This window comes from Myotis yumanensis, unplaced genomic scaffold (assembly GCF_028538775.1).
Source record: "Myotis yumanensis isolate MYYU_CA2020_CCGP unplaced genomic scaffold, mMyoYum1.0.hap1 SCAF_18, whole genome shotgun sequence".
NCBI classification, from domain to species: Eukaryota; Metazoa; Chordata; class Mammalia; order Chiroptera; family Vespertilionidae; genus Myotis; species Myotis yumanensis.
In genome coordinates this window covers 11,324,560-11,343,131 of record NW_027223769.1, presented here as the reverse complement: position 1 = coordinate 11,343,131, position 18,572 = coordinate 11,324,560, and the positions used below count along the sequence as shown (strand labels likewise).

The 18,572-nt window shown below is 54.3% G+C and overlaps 1 protein-coding gene across 4 annotated transcripts in view; it reads right to left on the bottom strand.

Annotated features, from left to right (window-relative positions):
- Positions 1 to 18,572, bottom strand: part of CBFA2T3 (CBFA2/RUNX1 partner transcriptional co-repressor 3) — a 94,470-nt gene that overhangs the window by 59,138 nt on the left and 16,760 nt on the right. The window contains exon 1 of one of the 4 annotated variants that reach the window (XM_070399044.1): positions 2,068 to 2,330. The exons of 2 other annotated variants lie outside the window; for them this stretch is intronic. The gene's annotated coding sequence lies outside the window, so the exon portion shown is untranslated. Of the gene's footprint in view, positions 1 to 2,067; positions 2,331 to 18,572 lie in introns of those variants that run through there. One more of the 4 variants, XM_070399042.1, reaches the window with a different exon arrangement.

Below are 18,572 nucleotides of genomic sequence, written 5' to 3'. Positions count from 1 at the left end.
TTTCAGATTAGTGACCCAGCCTTCCGGTGTCTCCAGATCCTTGCGTAGGAAGGAAAATTAATTTCTTCCAGTCATGCAGAAATGAAAATATGTGGAGCCAAATCAGAGAGATTTCCTGGAGGTGGTAACTCAATTATGCGGATAACTGGGTGACAGAGGAAGAGCGTGTGGACCCAAAAGGGCTGGTGGCTAGCCCGAGGCAGCCCCAGGGGTCCTGGAGGGAGACATCTTGCTGAAATCCTTCAGCCCAGCAGCCCAAGCTGGGCTTGTGTGTAAACGAGTACCACGCACGTGACTGTCCCTTCCTCCCATCACACACAGATCCAGAGAGAGCTGGATTCCCCCAGAAAATTGGTCCTATGTGATGTTCTCCCGCCCTGTGTCTGACTAGCTCTTGGGGAGCACGTATGCCACATCTGTCCCCACCGCTCAAGCTTGTCTCCTTTCTCTCCTTTTCCCTTTCAACATATAAGCGGTCTGGCAGCATAGCCCTCCAGACAGCGTGGCTCTTTAGGCATGGCGGTGTTGGCTGCACCGAACAGAAGCCTCTGCCTCCCGGGCCCAAGTGAGTTTTGGGGCTTTCCCCATCCAGAAGGGCAGGGTAGGGGTGGGGCAAATGACACCGCTGGACCCCAGTGCATGTCATAGCACCAGCTCTCTATAAACGCATGTGCCCAGGAACTGTGGGTAGGACCTTCCTGCCCCTGTGCCTGCGGCAGAAAGGATACCAGGGGCCGCCTTGTATCTGGGACAGGTGAGAGTGGGAACCTCTCGGGCCCAGCCCGCCTTTCTCCTGGGTTCCAACCTTAAGAAGTTTCTCGAACCTTGCAGCAACTTGAAAGAGCAATGCTAGGATGCAGAATAACTACCCCCCTTTGTCCCCAGCCAACCCCTGTCCTCTGAGGGTGGCCGCCCTGGGAACCTCCTGTTTCTGGGTCTAGGGGAGGAAACACACGCCCAGTTGGACATAATGAAGCAGTATCCTGGCCACAGGGTCAAAGACAGGGCCTGACAATTATTCGGATCACCCTACAGAGGCGCATAAGGTCTCCTCTGTTCTCAAAGGAAATATTTTTGTCCTTGGCCTCTGGAACAGGCCTTGGCCCTAATGGTGGGGAATACAGGCTTTTTTTGGGGGGAAGGCAAGGGTTCCCACACCTACAGGGGTCTGCCCACTACTCTGTGGCTCCCAGGCCCAGCACACACACAGTTCCCAGGGGCTGGGAGGAGGGACAGCCTGGGGCTGTGTGTTCAGAGCCCAGTGGCTCACAGTGTGGCTTGCCACTGGCCCCACTGCCTTCTGCTTCACGTAAGCCCATCTAAGGCTGAATTTCCAGCCATCTGTCCCTCCACATCGGCTCACACCTCCCTCCCCGCGGTTCCCACAGCCTGGCTCCCAGCCTGCCCTACACACAGATGGACGGTTCCCAAAGGGTGTGAGCACAATCACTGCCATGGGGCTGCACCGGAGGCACCACGGGCTGTCAGGAAAGCTTTCAAGCTCCTCTCCCCAATCATCCAGAGGGGGGCAGGCCCCCCTGAGGGTGTCTGAGGAGACTTCGCCCAAGACCATCTAACTCCGGACCACCACTCTCCTGAATGGCAGGGCCAGGAACCAAAACAAGAGGGGTAGGGGCTCCAGAGAGCTCTGACCACCCTCCCAGCCAGGCCACTGGAACCTCCATCTATCCTAGGGTCACCCTCTAGGCCCCCTCCCAGTCCTCTGTCACCTGGCCCAGGGCCTTTGTCAGGAAGCCCAGATCCGCCAGGGGAGCCTACGGGACTCCCCACCCTCCAAATGCAGTTCCCACCTTAAGTTTGACCACATCCCGGGCAGGTCAAGTTCTCGGTTCACCTGGAGAAGGGGGCGGGGGGGCATTCAGCCCAAGTGGGTGGGCGCTGAGTGGGCTGGCCCCACCCTACCGTGGGCTCCAACTTTGCAAAGTGGAAAGAGGGTGCCCGGGGCGCCCGTGCGTTCGGCGCGGCTGCAAGAAGCCCCCGGACGGCAGCCGCGGGCGAAGTCGGGGTGACAGCAGCGGCGGCGCACGGGACCGACGGGGCACTTACGGTCCGGAGGTCCGGCAGACGGAGGCGATCGCACTCTCGCGACCTGGCTCCTGAAGTGGCTTTTCCTTCGAATTCGGTCCCCGCCTCCGTAACTTGGGGGCGATCCGCGCTCCGTCTTCTCCCGCCGCGTCAGACTCAGGCGCGCGGCGGGGCCGGGGCGCGCGGGGCGGCCGCCTGGGCCATGCCCGGGCTCGGCTCCGGCCGCTCGCTCCGCCCTCCCGGCTGCCCGCGCGGGAACAAAGCGCGAGCGCCGCCCCGGGCGGTCTCTGGCCTCCGCGGCCCGCGCCCGGTCCAGCCGCCGCGCCTTTGGCTCGCGGGCGCCCGGCTCCGGCTGCCGCGCTCTCGCCCGAGTGTCTCACGGGGCCCCGCGGCCCCCGCCCCGCGCGCTCTGCCTCCGCCTCCTGCCCCCCGCCGCCGCCGCTGCGCCACCTGCCTCCCTCTCGGCGCCCATCGCGCTCGGCTCCGCCCCGGGGCGCCGGCCGCGGAGAGGGGCCCGGGCTCCGTGCGGGCCGGCTCGGGAGTGGGGCGCCGCCCGCCGCCGTCCCGGTCCCCGCCCAGGGGCAGACGTGGACCCCAGGGAGCGCCCTGGCAACTCTGTCGGGGGCTCTGGGGGCCCAGTGGCGGCCCTGAGTGTGTGTGCAAGTGTGGGGGCTGATCCGGCGGGTGGGAGTGGGGGTGTGTGCTGCTGAGCCCGGTGCCGGGGTGGGGGGCGCCGCGGAGTCCTGGGGGGAGCCTTTTCTGCAGTGGGGAGAGCGGGGTGCGGTGGGGAGAGGGATGCGCACTGCTCTGTGGCACGGGGTTCCCGCTCGGGTGGCGCTGGGTGCCGTGGATGGGGAATGCGAGTGAAAGTGCGGGAGCGCGGGGTGCCGTGGGGGTGCGGACGTCTGGGGGTAGCAGTGTGGGCGCCGTGCGGGGAGCGCAGGTGCCGTGCGTGGCGGACCCCACGCTCGGGCCAACCCTCGCTGGCTCCGCAGGCCGCGCCCCGTGCGGGCGGGCGGGGGCCTGGAGCTGAGCGTGTCACACACCCACCCTGGCAGTCGGTGGCCGCCCGCCTAGCAGTTTTAGGAGTCGAGGCGTCTGGCGCCCAGGCTGGAGGCGAGCGGCAGACGCCCCTCCTCCGGCCTCCCGCCCGCCCGCCGCGTGGCCCGGGAAGGGCCGGGTCGTCTCCGCGCTCGGCCGGCAGGGGGCGCCTTCCCTCTGCCTCCCGCCAGGGTCCGCTTGCCCCACGCGCGGAGTCCGGGAGATAACCAAGACGAAAATGCTGGAAGCGCAGGATCCCTCGCTCTCAGGCCTCTTCGGGCCAGGGCACGTTGTGGTGCTTTGCGCCCATTTGACCATCATTCATTTACTGCCAATCCAAAGAAATGCCCCAGGCTGCTGCCCGGGGCCTCTCCGACCCCACTGCACTCCTCTTCCCCTGCATGTCCCCACCTCCCCTTCCCCTCCTGATTTACCTCTTTTTCTTAAGTGCTTTGTGTCATATCTGATGCATTTGCCCAGTGAGTACATTTTAGTAAAATTGATGTTTTTCTCTCCTCCCTCCCCCAACCCATACGCACTTTATTTCTTAGAAGCCAGCTGAGGTTCCAGGGTCAAGGTCTTAGGAGACAGAGAGGCCAGGACTTCAGAAAAGCAGGGCCCTGATTTGCATCTCATTTGGCATAAATCTGCATGCGAAGGTCCAAGGTCCCCAATTCTCAAGTATAAAAATACAGCAATGTGCCAAAAACTGTCCCTCTTCTTCCAGGTTTACTCCACAAGCCTGTTTCTCCCCAACCCTTGGCCTCTCCTTGACTGAGCTCTGCCCACCAGAGCTGAGCTGGGCAGAGGAAGCCTCCAGAAACACAGACTGAGGCTCTGGGAAGACTGACTGCTCCTGCTGCATCCTTCTGTTCCACCCTGAGAGGCACCCGGCACCCGGCACCCGGCACCCGGCACCCGGCACCAGGCACGGAGCAGGGGCTAGTCAGCTAAGTCACCATGTAGCCACCTGCCCGCCCCCCCCCCCCCCCCAGTCCCTTGACCTCCTGGGCTCTGTCCTTGTAGAAATAAGAGGGGTGGTGGTGAATGATTTAATTGTAACAAATATGTCTGGCATCTACTGTTCCTTTGGCTTTCAGAATGTGCTTCAATGTGGGCTCAGTCCAGTCACTGCCCATTTCACAGAAGAATGCAGATCTAAAAGTGGCGGTCACGTTGCTTAAGTCACAGACTTTATGCACTAATATTTGTTGATACTGACTCCCTTACTTCATGGACTCAGAGATAGCATAGATTTTAAGATGTACCAGTGTTTTATGAGCCACTAAGAAATGAGAACATGCTCTGAGTTATAATCCTTAGATGCCTCTAGATTTCAGAAATGTTAACATGCAAAAAACTGGGCCAGGTAGGGCGATGAGCAGTGAACAGACAGCTTGAAGCAGCCTCAGGGGCTCTCAGCTGGGTAGGAAGGGAAGCACCTCCTCAAACAAACACTGAATTCACTTGGAGCATTAGCTGAAGCTGGACACAACCTGAGCCTGAGGCCCCCTGCAACTCAACTCTACAAACATCTTGTCTCAGTTCTCTGTGCTAAACTACCAATTGTAATGTCACTGATTGAAGCAAGGTGCTGAAAACCGTTTGAGGCACAACAGACCCCGAAACCCTGAGGAAAATATCTGCAATCGTGGAACACCCTGCTCTGTGTCCTGTGTCAACCTGAAAGGCTCCTTTGTCCCCGCCTGAGGTAGGGCTTCTTCCTGTCTTGCCTGGCTGGATGGCTCAGTTGGTTGGAGCGTTGTCCCACACCAAAAAGGTTGTGGGTTCGATTCCCAGTCAGGGCACATACCTAGGTTGCAGGTTCAATCCCAGTTGGGGCACATACGGGAGGCAATCGATAGAAGTTTCTCCTCTCTCTCCATTCCTCTCTAATATCAATAAACTTATCCTCAGGTGAGGATTAAAAAGGAACCACCTTCCCGTCTTTCTGGGTTTCGGCCTCCCCAGGTGAAGCCAATTCTCCACTAGCATATAGTTCCCCCCTCCCCTCCGGAGAGAGAGCTTCTGTTCCACAAAATACACTATTAAGAGAATGAAAAGAAACGACAGATTGGGAGAAAATATTTGCAAAACATGTATCTGATAAACGATTGTTATCTAAAATATACAAAGAACCCTTAAAACTCAGCAATAAGAGAACAAAGAAGCCAACTAAAAAATGGGCAAAAGGTCTGAGCAGACGCCTCACCAAAGAAGATACACAGATGGCAAATAAGCACATGAAAAGACGCTTAACATCATATGTCATCAGAGAAATGCAAATTAAAATGAGATATCACTATCCACCTCTTAGAATCGCCAAAATCCAGAACACACACAACACCAAATGCTGGTGAGGACGCGGAGCAACAGGAACTCGCATTCACTGCTGGCGGATGCAAACTAGTTCAGCCACTTTGGAAGTTTCTTTCAAAATGAAACACGTTCCTACCATATGATTCAGCAATTTACCCAAAGGAATAAAAACCTATGTTTACACGGAAATCTGCACATGGGTGTTTATTGCCCAAACTTGGAAGAAACTGAAAAGTTCTTCAAAAGGTGAAGAGATAAAACAAACTGTGGTCCATCCAGACAATGGAATATTGTTCAGCACTAAAAAGAAATGACCTATCAAATCATGAAAAGACCTGGAGGAAACTTAAGTTCATATTGTAAGTAAAGAAGCCAGTCCGAGAAGGCTACATACCATATGATTCCAACTCGATGACATTCTGAAAAGGTAACACTATGGCCACAGTAAAAAAGATCAGTGGTTCCCAGGGATCGGGGGGAAGCAGGGATGAATAGATGGAGCACAGAGGGTGTCTAGGGCAGGGAAACTACTCTGTCTAAACCAGCGGTTCTCAACCTGTGGGTCGCGACCCCTTTGGGGGTCGAACGACCCTTTCACAGGGGTTGCCTAAGACCATCGGAAAACACATATATAATTACATATTGTTTTTGTGATTAATCACTATGTTCAATTTGTAACAATGAAAATACATCCTGCATATCAGATATTGACATTACGATTCATAACAGTAGCAAAATTACAGTTATGAAGTAGCAACGAAAATAATTTTATGGTTGGGGGGTCACCAAAACATGAGGAACTGTATTAAAGGGTCGCGGCATTAGGAAGGTTGAGAACCACTGGTCTAAACTTAATGGCAGATATATGTCATTCTACATTTGTCCAAACCCAAAGAATGTTCAACACCAAGAGCGAACCTTCATGTACACCATAGACTTTAGTTAATAATAATGTGTCAATACTGGCTTATTAATTGTAACAAATTGTCAAACCAGTTAAAGACATTAATATTAATAATAGAGGGAACCGGGAGGGGCGGGGGAGAGGGTGACATTTGAGAATGCTCCATGATTCCTGCTCAATTTTCCAGTAAACCCCAAACTACTCTAAAAAGCAAATTATATTAATTTTAAAAAGCAGCAGACTAGCCCGGCTGGCATGGCTCAGCGGTTGAGTGTTGACCTAAGAACCGGGAGGTCATGGTTAGATTCCCAGCCAGAGCACATGCCTGGGTTGCATCAAGGAGGCAGCCTGTCAGTGATTCTCTCTAATCATTGATGTTTCTATCTCTCTCTCCCTCTCCCTTCCTCTCAGAAATCAATTATATATATATATATATATATGCAGCAGACCAAAGAAAAAAGAATTAATGACATTTTAAAGGGTGTACACAGTTGGAAAAACACATGAATAGCCTCTTTAACACCTGAATTTTTACACAGCTCCATTTTTTCTTAATGCATATTTCCATTTCACCCAACAGAATTTTATCCTAATATGTTTCCAGTCTTTTTGTTGTTGTTAATCTTTACCTGAAGATATTTTTCCATTGCTTTTTCAAAGAGTGGAAGAGAGAGAGGAAGAGAAACATCGATGTGAGAGAGATACATCAACTGGTTGCCTCCCACACGCCCTGAGCAGGGGTGGGGCACAAACCTGCAACCCAGGCACAGGCTCTTGATCAGGAATTGATCCTGAGACCCTTCAGTGTGCGGGCCAACGCTCTAACCACTGGGCAATCGGCCAGGTCTGAAAGTCTTTTGATTCCCCCATTACACAGAGCTATGTAAATACATTCGAATGTCAAGACTTAAACATTTTCTTGTCTTAAAATTTGTTTGTCTTCTGGATTGGGTTATCATTATGATTATTAGTAGTATCAACTGATACAAATGATGTCAATTTAGTATAAATTTGAAATTATTAAACATAAAAGTATATTTTTATTGAAAATACCTCTTTTAAAAAGAGGGGTGAGGCAGGTGTGGTTTTTTTTAGTAGTTTGTATATTGGTGCATTAACATTACTTATTGCCAGGAGAAGACAGAGTTGGACATTAATTCCATTCCTGTTGTGGGTTTTAATGTGAAAGCCCGAGAAACCTCAATCACATAAATAGACCAGGGTGAACGGCAGCTGTGCTCTAGTGACATCACTGTGGCCTCCGTCTGACAGTTAGGTGTCCTGGACCACATGGTGACTGCTCATAAAAATGATTTTGAATGACTATCAGCTGACATGTCCATAGTCCCCCTTCAATTTTGCTGCAAGCAAAGCCTGGAAATTGCCAGAGTTGCTCACAGATGTGTTTGCTGCAATAGCACAGATGGAGGTGAGGCAGCATGGCTGGCCCCAGGACTGCTTTGGGGAGTGAGAGACGGGTGACTAGACAAAGGACTATGGGAAAAGGAGCAACGCTCAGGATCAAGTGTGCGGGGGGCATCCTGCCGTGGCCAACAGGTGTGGACATCAGGTTCCAGGGCTTTAAGTCAAATATGAAGGGAAAGAAATGTAAAGCAGAGGAAGTCCTGGCTGTAGCCAGGAAGCCTCTGCCCCCGGGAGCATCTCTTGGCTTTCTCCCTGGCCCCTGGTCCAAGACTGACCCAACCAGGATCCAGAGTATGGCCCTTTAAGGGGAGGTCCACCCAGAGCCCAGATAGACACACCAGGAAAGCCGAGTGGAGGCCACCTGGCATCAGGGCAGCAGCATAAAGTTGTGCAGGAAGCGCACTGCAATAGCCAACGGGCAGGAAAGGCAGGTGCAAGAGCATCCGTGCACAGTGGTGGCTCTGCCTGTCAACAAGGAACCCACTGTCACACATGAAATGCCTTCTTGGGGGTGTCCACGAGGAACCCCGCTGCCTGGGCCCTGGCCCACCATCCCACCCTGTACTGTCTCCCTCTTCTTCCTTGCAAGCACAACCCCAACTGGTTTAGGTCTTCATGTCTCCCTACTCTAGTCACTCCAGGAGTTCACCCAGCCCTGGACCCAGCCTTGCCAGCTCCCACTCTCAGGCCTGTTCAAAAAGCAGCTCATTTCTTTGCTGGTGATTGGCTCAGGTGTGGACATGTGATCCAACTTCGGCCAGTGAGATGTGAGGGGAGGGGCTCCCACGGGCAGGGAGGAAAGGGTAGTCTCCTGAACTGCAGTGTCTGGAGGTGACCCTGAACTTGCTGCTGCTCTGTGCCTCCCACCCTGTGGATGATGCTGACGTTGGAGAGGGCACAGATGGACAGAAAGCAGGGTTCCTCAGAGCCCTGGTCAAGCTGCTGAATCAACCAACCTCAAAACCCACTCTACTTCTCAACTTGCTATTTTGATAATAAACTTCCTTATTATTCAATATAGTTTTAGCTTAGATTTCTGTTTCTTGCAACCAAAAGGACCCTAACAATATGGCTGCCTTTTAAAAAAAAATCTTTTTATTGATTTCAGAGAGGAACGGAGAGGGAGAGAGATAGAAACATCAATGATGAGAGAGAATCATTGATCAACTGCCTCCTGCATGCCCCACACCAGGGATCGGGCCCACAACCCAGGCATGTGCCCTGACTGGGAATCGAACTGTGATCTCAAGTTTCAGAGGTCGACGCTCAACCACTGAGCACACCAGCCGGGCACACTATGCCTTTCTTGATCTCAGCCACCTGAGGCTGCTGGAACTTATTAATCATCATCCTTGATGCACAGGGTCTCCAACATTAATACATAGCAGAATTACCTGGAGTGACTGTGAAATGAAGACTCTGGAGGCTCGGGACTAGGGTGGGAAGTGCTCAGGAGCAAAATTTAAGGAGGCACCAAAGAGCTCAGTATCTGAGATAAATTACATTTTAACTCAACATTGAAAATACTAGAATCAATGACAAAAATCCACGATAAGCAAAATATCAAAACTTTAAATGAAGACAGGATTTCCTGTAATGATTTCTTCCTTTGGGAAGGCTCCACATGCTCAGCCTGGCCCTGCCAGCTCCTGCCCCTGGGATGGGATTAAAGGGCTGGCAGGACCAGGAACCTGCCTCTTACTATCGATCGATCATCAGTCTGCTTTTCCCTGCAGGTGATTCTGGGTGATCAAAGGCCACATTTTGGGGAAATAGGGCCCCAAAGCTGTCTCAAGCCATTGAGGGGCAGGCTCCCCCTCCTTATCACACCAGCCCTGTAGGTGGGCTAAACTCCCGCCTGGATTCTGAGAAAGGGAACAGGCTCGGGAAGGCCAAGTGCCTTGTGCAGGGGCAGGGGACAGACACGTGGCTGGGCACTGTCTCCTTGGGTCCCCCAGAGCTGGACACGGACCAGCCAGTAGGTACCTAGTGGGTGGTGCCAGGAGGCCCAGACAGGGGAGTGGGAATGAGACCAGAATGGAGGGAACCAACAAAGGTAGCTCATCCGCCACGGGCTGCAGAGCTCCATCCTTTGGGGGTCCCAGAAGACCCCAAAAGACCCTCGGAGCCATCACCTAAGAGGTCGGAGGAGGCATATTGATGCAGCCGCTCCTGCCCTTCTGGGTGAGGGCTGCCCAGACTCTCACTCCGCCTGTGTCCTCCTATGCGGTGGCCAAGGAGAGCCATAGAGGAGGGCAGAGGGGCAGGTGGCCAGGAGCCAGAGGGTGTGTGCAGAAGTGGGGGCATGGTGTGTGGGCAGGGACTAGGATGTGGGTAGGGCACAGGGACAGCTAGCACTAGCAGTGCCTGGAAGACCCCTACCAGACCAGGCCCCTGACTCCTCCGTGGGCTCCCTCCAGATAACTCAGTGAGCCTCAGAATCCTGGTGTCTGAGAGATGCTTCTGCGGTTCCCAACCACTTGATTCCAGGTCATTTGTGTTTAGGAATGTCGAAAATTTAGTTAGGAACACCAAATAAAGGATCAGGATGGCGGTCGTGGTGAGAGAATTTTGAAGTCAAGTTCTCCTGGCAAAGCCATCAATTACTGTGTGCCAACCAGGCAGCTGAAAGCCCAGCTCCAGGCTGGGCCAAAGGGGCCTCCAGCCAGGCAGCCCCAGAGAAGGAGCTTTCCTGTGCAGAGCAGCTGCCTCTGTCTCCACGTGCAGGTGTGGTGCTCGGTGCTTTCAAACACCCTGTCGTTCAAGCCCTGTGGCAAGTTATCAACAGATAAGGAACCGAGGCCCAAGAGACCCAGGACTTGCAGGGAAGGGGCAGTGCCAGAATGGAGGCAGCTCTGCCCAGGGCCAAAGCCCACACCTCTTTATGCTTCACTGTTGCCCGCCCTCCTCTGCTCCCTCCTCCTGTTATCAGCCAGTCACCCCTGCCACCCGCTGGCTGGCCTGTCTACCAGCCCATCCACACCATGGGTGATGGTCACAGGAAGGAGGGCATGGAAGGATGGCCCATCTCCCTTCCAGATTGCAGATAGGAACCAAGCATGAGCGGCTGAGGAGGAGGGGTTGGAAGACCCAGAGGTGGCATCAGCGGCTGGGCGGCAGCCCTGTGCACAGCTGCAGCAGCGCTAGCACAGCCCTAGGCTGCTCAGTCTACAGGACCAGACACTTTCACCACAGCAGTTGGTTCTGCACCCTACACTCCTGGTGGCATCCTCACCTGCAGATATCATGAGGGATTCTGGTTGAAGTTAGAGAAGGAAGGTTTTCACAGACTTGTCACCCAATAAGGGCCCTGAATCACAAGGTGTGGTAAAATATGGAACCTCATTGGTCCAAAGAACCATGGGCTAAATAATCAGATAGTGTTTCTCACCTACAGAAAAGGCCAAATTTAAAAATGAAGATATCCCGTCTGGGCGATGGTGCAGGTCAACAGGCTACAGGAATGCTCATTGGTAAGATTTCCCCACTGGGCATCTTGGCAATAGCTGTCAATAGCTGTACACTGATTCAGAAATTTCTGTGCTCAGATTTATCTACAGAGGATGTACATTATATAAACAGCACTGTGTAACAATGAAAGTTAGAAGCGATACAAACGTCCACCGGAAAGCTGTAGTTAAATCCTAGTACCTCGCGTGGAATGCCATCCCTCTACTTAACAAGGGAGTTCAGTAGGATATGCTCGTGTTCTCTCATCAAAGGGTAAGGAACAAATTGGTGTGGAGGTAGAGGTCTCCAAAGGGTCAGGTCAGGAGAGAATGCCCAGCTGCCCCAGGGCTCTGCAAATGGCCGACTTTGCCCCCTCCCCAACTTACTGCTTCTCTGATATGTTTCTAGAAAGCAGTACTGTTGTTTCTGCAGCACAAGGCAGCCTCACTGCGAAGCAGCCTGATTCACTTATTCATTCCTCATTTCCTTCACTCTCCCAACCAGAACCGTAGTTTCCTCTGGAAGATGGGAATGGTAATTGCTGACTGGCTCCCACATTTGTGGGGTGGCCCAAAGACGAGTTCCGAGTTCTCGCTCATCTTTTTTTGTTCAACTTTAGATGAGAACCAGGCTAAGCAGTGGGAAACGTTCTGCAGGAAAATCGGCCGCTGCGTACACGTAAAAGGGAGTGTCAGTGGGGCCCAGTGGCATTTAACATCCCAGGAGAAGCGTGCACTCTCCAACAAACAGTCAGGACAACATACCATTCCACTTGGGGGAACAAAACATACAGTCCTCACTTCATCTGCAAACACATAAATCCCACTCGTGTCAAAGAATAAAGTGTGAAAAACCAAACAGTGAAAGTATTAGAAGAAAATACAGAGCATCATATAATATTCATTTGTAATAAAGGAAACCCAGAAACCTGGGGGCAGGAAAAGATGGATAGACTTGGCTACATAAGCATTAACAACTGTGTGCCAAAGAGGCCCATAGATAAGCCTAAAAAAGTAAGGAGTAGGCCGGGAGGACATTAGCAACACGTACAACAAAGGTCTAAGCACTAGATACAAAAACTGCTACAAAGAAGAAAAATATAAACACATAAAAAAAAATGGGCAAAGTATATGAACAGGTATATCCCACAAGAAGAAATACAAAAGAAACAATAAACTTCCACTGTTAGGATTTTCCTCCCAAGTTACCTTGAGAGCCAGTGATTAGAGTTGGATCACATTTCCTGGGTGTGATGAAACTAAAATAATAATAACAGTTACTGTCTGCTGCTCCTACCCTGTGCTGGGACATCGCCTGCCTGGTAGCCCACCGGCATTGCCCTCAGGCCTTTGCAGGGCCAGGCCCTCCACCAGGAACACCCTCCCTGTCCTTTGCTGCAGCCTCAGAGAGGCCAGGGCGCCCTCTCGTTGAGCTGGATCGTGGCACCTGCCCTTCCTTCACTGCATTTCTAGGATATTTATCTGTGGTCTGTTTGTTCACTATTTCTTTCTTCCCCAGACAGGACATGCCTGACTATTTATCATCCTGTCCTCAGGGCCTCAATGAGTATTTGCTTAGTGACTGCATGATCTCATTTAATCTTCATGTAACTCTCTGAGAGGCAGCACTATTCTCATTTTGTTTTATTTTTACCTTCTTTCCTCTTATCTGTATATTTGGATTTTTCTGTTAGTATTTTTTGTTAGAATTTTTACTTTAAAAAAAGAAAGAAAAATAGCAGCTAATTTTGAAAGTGCACTTGCAGTATGTGATCGACCAGTGCCAGGCCTGGGCTTCTCAGCCCCTGCTCAGGTCACAGGCCTGCCCTGTCACAGGGCTGCCGGTCACAGAGCTCAGAAAACTGGTCTCCATAGCTCAGTAGCTCACCCCACAGCTGCGGTGATTGGGCCAAGAAGAGAGCATGTGATCCAAGCTGGGCCAATTACAATACTTCTCCGGAATTTTTCAAACTGGAATGGAGGAGCTTTCTCTTTTCTCCCTCAAGAGGCATGCCTAGAGCTTCCTGGGCCATCTGTTTGGAGACAGCAGGGAGGGTGTGGCTGGGCCTGGGGCCCTGAGGCAGACCCATCCTGCCCTTCCTGGGGCCCATTACTTGAGCCAATACTTTTCAGGTCCTGAGTTCTACCTGCATTCCCCGGAGTGAGAGGGATGGGGGATTGAGGGGTTGGGGGAGTGGGGGGAGTGTTCTGTCACCTGCCACCACACATCCTGACTGACACACACCTCATCCCATGGCCCCTGCAGGGAGGTGGTCTGTCGCCACCGCCCCTGGCCCTGGCAGCCCCGCTGCGCCCACTGAGCGCTGAGCTCTGTGAGCGTGAGCAATAAGAACAGCCTGCCTGCTGCGGGCCAAGGCGGAAGAGGTCCATTTGTCAGCCTGAGACCTGGGCAGGCCCGGGATGGATGGTCTCCAAGTCCACATACATCTCCCTCTCCGACAGGGCTGTTTGTTATCTCTTGAGCTGGGATGCCCTCCACTCCTTCTGCAGGACACCTGGAGAGCTTTCCACAAGATGAATCTGGCCCTGTCACTCCACCTGAGATAAAGTCCCTGCCTCACTGCTCTCCAGCTCCAGCCCCTTAGAGCCACCAGCAGCCGCCTCTGAAACCTCCTGCGGCAAGCACGTCCCAGGGCAGCTGAGAAGCCCTCCGGACTGGGGGCCGAGACAGCCCCAGCCAGCTACTCTGGGCTTCTTTCTCCCAGGAGGCGAGGGACCCTGAGGCTACGGCTCTGGCTCCCTGCCCCCATTGTGTTCTGGGGTACACAGAGTCCAGAGCCCACAGGGCTCTCTCCAGACTGCATTCCTGTGTTTGCTATTGAATGAGTGGCTGAGGGAACCAATGGTCATCCTCACTCACAAAGAAAAACCCACCTGTTCCTCGTTTGTCCCTTAAACATTCCCAGGAAAGCCCCCTGCCCCAGGGGCAACAACAGAGGACGAGGAACCAGGGCAGGAATGTGTGCTGGTGGTGGGCTCCCCTGCCTCCTGGGCTCCCCAGGTTCCCCTGGTCTTCCCTGTCCCTCAATCTGTCCACAGTGTATCCAGGGTGCCAGCACTGTCCTCAGTCTGTGACCCTCAACACCAGGACTCAGAGAAGGAAAGATGCCGCCAGCGAGCTGCCCTGGCTCTGAGGAGGGTGGGAAGAGACCCCTGAGCTGGCCAAATGGGGAAGCTGGGCTCCAAAAGGAAAGCCCTGTGTTCAGGCCAGGGGCTAGGCTCCCTCCTCCTGATCCCTGGGTCTGGATTCTATGAGGCGAGCCACTGCAGGGGTCTGACTGAGGGAGCCAGGCTGCCCTTGCTTTCCCACGCACCGTCTGCTTTCCAGGTGCTGCCAGGAAAGCTGTTTTCCGGACAAAAGAGACTGGCCCAGGACGGCAATGGCCCCTCCTCCCCTTCTCCTTGCCCTGCCTGGCCACCCATGAAACAAAGGGTGGCAGAAAAGACCGGAAGCAAGCCCTGGGGCCCCAAACTCAGACACTCCCAGCAGAGGAGCCACCACACCACTCCTGATTTCTGCCTCCTGCCTCGTGTTCCTGGTCCAGCCAGCACCGGGGGTTAATGAAATGAATGAGCACATGAAGTGCTGATTCGTGCACCCAGCATCTTCCCAGAAAGATGAGCATGAATCCTGCCCTTGGGACACTGCGTGTAGTGGCTGACAGATTTCTAGAAACGCCTGGAAGGGAGAGAGCATCGGGCAGGATCTGAATGGAGGGCCGTGGGGCAGCTCCTGGTGGGGCAGTTCCTGGTGGGGCTGGCTCAGGCACAGGGCTCACCTGGGGAGCAGGGGAGGGGCATTGATGGGGTGAATGTCTCTGTTTTTAGGCTCCTGTGATAGTTGGACGGCAAAGCACCTTTCATTGCTGTTCAGTGCCTAAGGATCTGGATCTCTGTCTACTGAAGTCCTAATTTACTCCTGGGAAAATCAACATTGGGGTTTGTTTTGCTGTGACTAAGTCTCATGAATCTTAACAGCATAAAGTCTCTGGGGTCCTTCAAGGGGACCAGATCCCACCCTTCCTCTGGCCTTTGACTTCAAGGGGCCCAGTACCGCTCCAAGCCCAGTGTGTCACACAGGGAGATGGGCACCCCCTCGTCAGCTCCTAACAGCATGTAGACAGCACGGGGGGGCGGGGGGCGGGGGGAGGTGTGTGGTTTGGGGTGCCCAGATTGCACGGTATCTCTCTTCTTCTGGAAATAGACCTGCCTTCTGGCCACAGGGTGGGCCCCTGACCAGACCTTGCCCTTGGAGGACACCATTATTCTGGCCTCCTTGGGGCTGGCTAGCAACACCTGGATCCGTCCTGGGGTCAGATCTGGGGCACGGAAGAGAAGCATTTCTTTTGCTGTGTTGTTAGCCTGGGAGGTTGTGATGGGGCTGCCAGTGGTGCCTGCCTGTCGTGGGGCTGGTGCTGGCTTGCAGAATCGAGCCTGCAGGCGAGTGGGAGATTAGCAGAACCCTGCACACATTGGCAAGGCTCTTTTCCTCTCCTGAGCTAAGCAGCCTTGCTTCTTAGTGAGTCCTGTGTGTATCGCACCTTGGACATGCCTGAGTGTAGTCACGGCCACTTACAGGTGCCACCAACCACAGTGGGGCCCAACCACCACGGCAGGGCTCCCACCCATCAAGATGGCCCTTTCCTTCCATCACAACAACACTCCAGTCCAGGGTCCCTTGTGACCCCACCCCTCAGCCACAGCTGACAGGCCGCCAGCACAGTGTACTGTCCCCGTAGAATTTGGGGAGGGGGCTCTGGGATGTCAAACATGTGGAGGAGAAGACCGTGGCCTGGGCTCCTGTGGCTCTCCCAGGCCTGGTCCCAGCCCCAGAGGCTGGGCAGACCCTCTGCGTGGAGAGGTCAGAACACCTGGGGAGCAGCACCTCGTTTCTTACATGCACAGTGAAGGGTGATCATTGAGCCAGGGCTGGAGTTCTTGGCAACCCTCATCCTGGGAAAGTCATCACCAAGCAAACACCCTGGCCCGTGGACGCAGAGGGACCACGGCTCCTTCCTGGGGGTCTCAAGGTTAGCTCTTTGGCCCCAGGGACCATGCTGCTATCCCAGAGCACAGTCAGGCCTTGGCAGCTGGTCCGGGCAGAGGCAGGAAGACTTTAAGCCTCTGTTGGCTCTGCCACTTGCCCCGACGGGGCTTACCTTCGGGTTCATTGCTGTGCATCAGCAAGGGTGTAAAGGAGAACCCGAAATCCCAGGGTAGCAGCTGAAGCCCAGGTGCCCCTCTGAGTACCTGTCATGCTCTCCCTCAGAGTGACTTGAACCCCACGGCCATGCCCTGGCAGCTGCGGGTCAGACCCACTGAGGACGAGTGTCTGCCAGGAGCCCAAAGTCTTCACCCACGCCACGTGCTTCAGAAGGGTCTAGAGCACCAGCCGGGAAACCCGGCTGCTCCCAGAACTCCTAGTCAGAACTGCCGCTGTGCCTACCCCCCAAACACCTCTGTCCCATGGCCAGGCTCCCTGGGTCCCCAGTTGGCAGCAAACTCAATAGTCCCCGAGGGGCTGGGGCACAGCTTGGACACAATGCTGTGTTCAAAGCGCAAACTCCATGCACCTCTCGTCACCCCTTGCAGCCCAGGGAGGGTGGGGGCGAAGGTGACAGCCAGCACCAGCGTGCCACCTCCCGCCTGTGCAGGGCACTCCACCCGCACCTCCCCACTGAATCCTCACACCAGTCCCACGTGGCGGTTCTGACTGTCCCCAGGATACAAGTTGCAAGCCAAGGCCACGGGAGGGGCGGTCACTCGCCGGAGACACAAGCGTGCAGGCGGCGGGCTGGGTTCACACCCCGGCTGCCATACTCTCCCCGCAGAGCAAAGTTCACTCAAAGATGGCACAGTCCAAACAGCGGAGTATGATTCAGCCAGAAAGAGAAAGGAAGTCCCGGCACACACTAGAGTGTGGAGGAACCTTGAAAACATCATGCTGAGTAAAAGAAGTCAGACACAAAGCCTGCATATCATAGGGTCCAATTTATGTGAAATGCCTAGAACAGGCAAATCCAGAGACAGAACGTAGATTGGTGGCTTCCCAGGGCTGGGGGTGACTTCTAAGGGGTACAGACGTTCCTTTAAGGGCCATGAAAATGTTCTAAAATTAGAGCGTGTGCTGTGTGCACAGACAATACTAGAGACCACTGAAATTGGACACGTTAAGTGGGTGGATTGTATGCTATGTGAGTTATCTCAAGAGAACAGTTTTAAAATCAAAGTAGACCCGGAACTAAAGCACCTTCTGAAGCCCAGCACTTTCCCTTGCTCAGGGGAGACACGGTGGAGCCGATGGGAGCGGGAGGGAGGAGGGCTGGGGAGGGCCCTGTGCAGGCAGCAGTGAGGCTCAAGGAAGACAGGGTGGGGAGCCAGGAATCCCAGGAACCACAGCAGAGGAAAGGGCTCTGGGTGCGGGCCATGCGGGGAAAAGACCTAAAATAACTGAGAACCTGAAACTCCAGGGAGAAGTTGAGGGCAGTGTGGTCGCCCGAATGGGGAACTCCTCAGGGAGGGAAAGGAGAAGTTTTATTCCGAGGGGATGGAGAGTGAAGCCGGGCAGGGGCAGCAGTGGGGCGGGGCGGGAGGGGGAAAGGTTTCTCACATGGAAGCACTCAAGTTCTCAACGTCCTTGGGCACCACGGGCTGGTTTGTTTGTGGAAGAACCCGGATGGTGGAGAGGAAAACATTCCCATTTCTTAGGTACGGGTGGGGGTGGGACGGAGGCCTGGACAGATGGAGAGTCCGGCTCGGTTACCTTTCAGCAGCCTGACCCAGAGGCCCCGGGCTCCAGCCTATTGGCTCTGTCTGCCCCCACTGCAGGCCACCTTTCGGATTCCTCTCTGAGCCCTGCCCCCGCCGGGCCCTCCAGGTGCTCATTTGTTCACTCACTGTGAGCTGAGTGCCCAGCTGTGCCAGGCACCATTCGGGGCTGGAGATTAAAGGTGAGCAGAGTGAAAGCCTCACCTCACAGCGCTCACGTTCAGCAAGCATTCACATTCAGCAGGACTGCAGCCTGCATGGGGCCCAGACCATTCCCATTGATACAGAGGTTGGGTCACTCACAGATCTGGGTTACTGCAGCCACCCCAGGGCAGGCTGCTTGCCCGATGTCAAGGGTGCTGACCCGTGGAACCGATGCCACTCCGCTCTGACAGGCGGGAACTGGACAGTCACATGGCTAGGTGCTGTGACCACTGCTGGGCTAAGACTGCTGGGCGCCTCCCCATCAGAAAGCAGAGGGGCGCCCCAGCAGATGATGGTGGGCTTGTGGGGAGGGATGCAGCTAGAGAATGTGAGTGCAAAGCCAGGCCTGGACGGAGTGCGGGGCATTCGGGGCCTGAGTGGAGGCTCATGGTCTG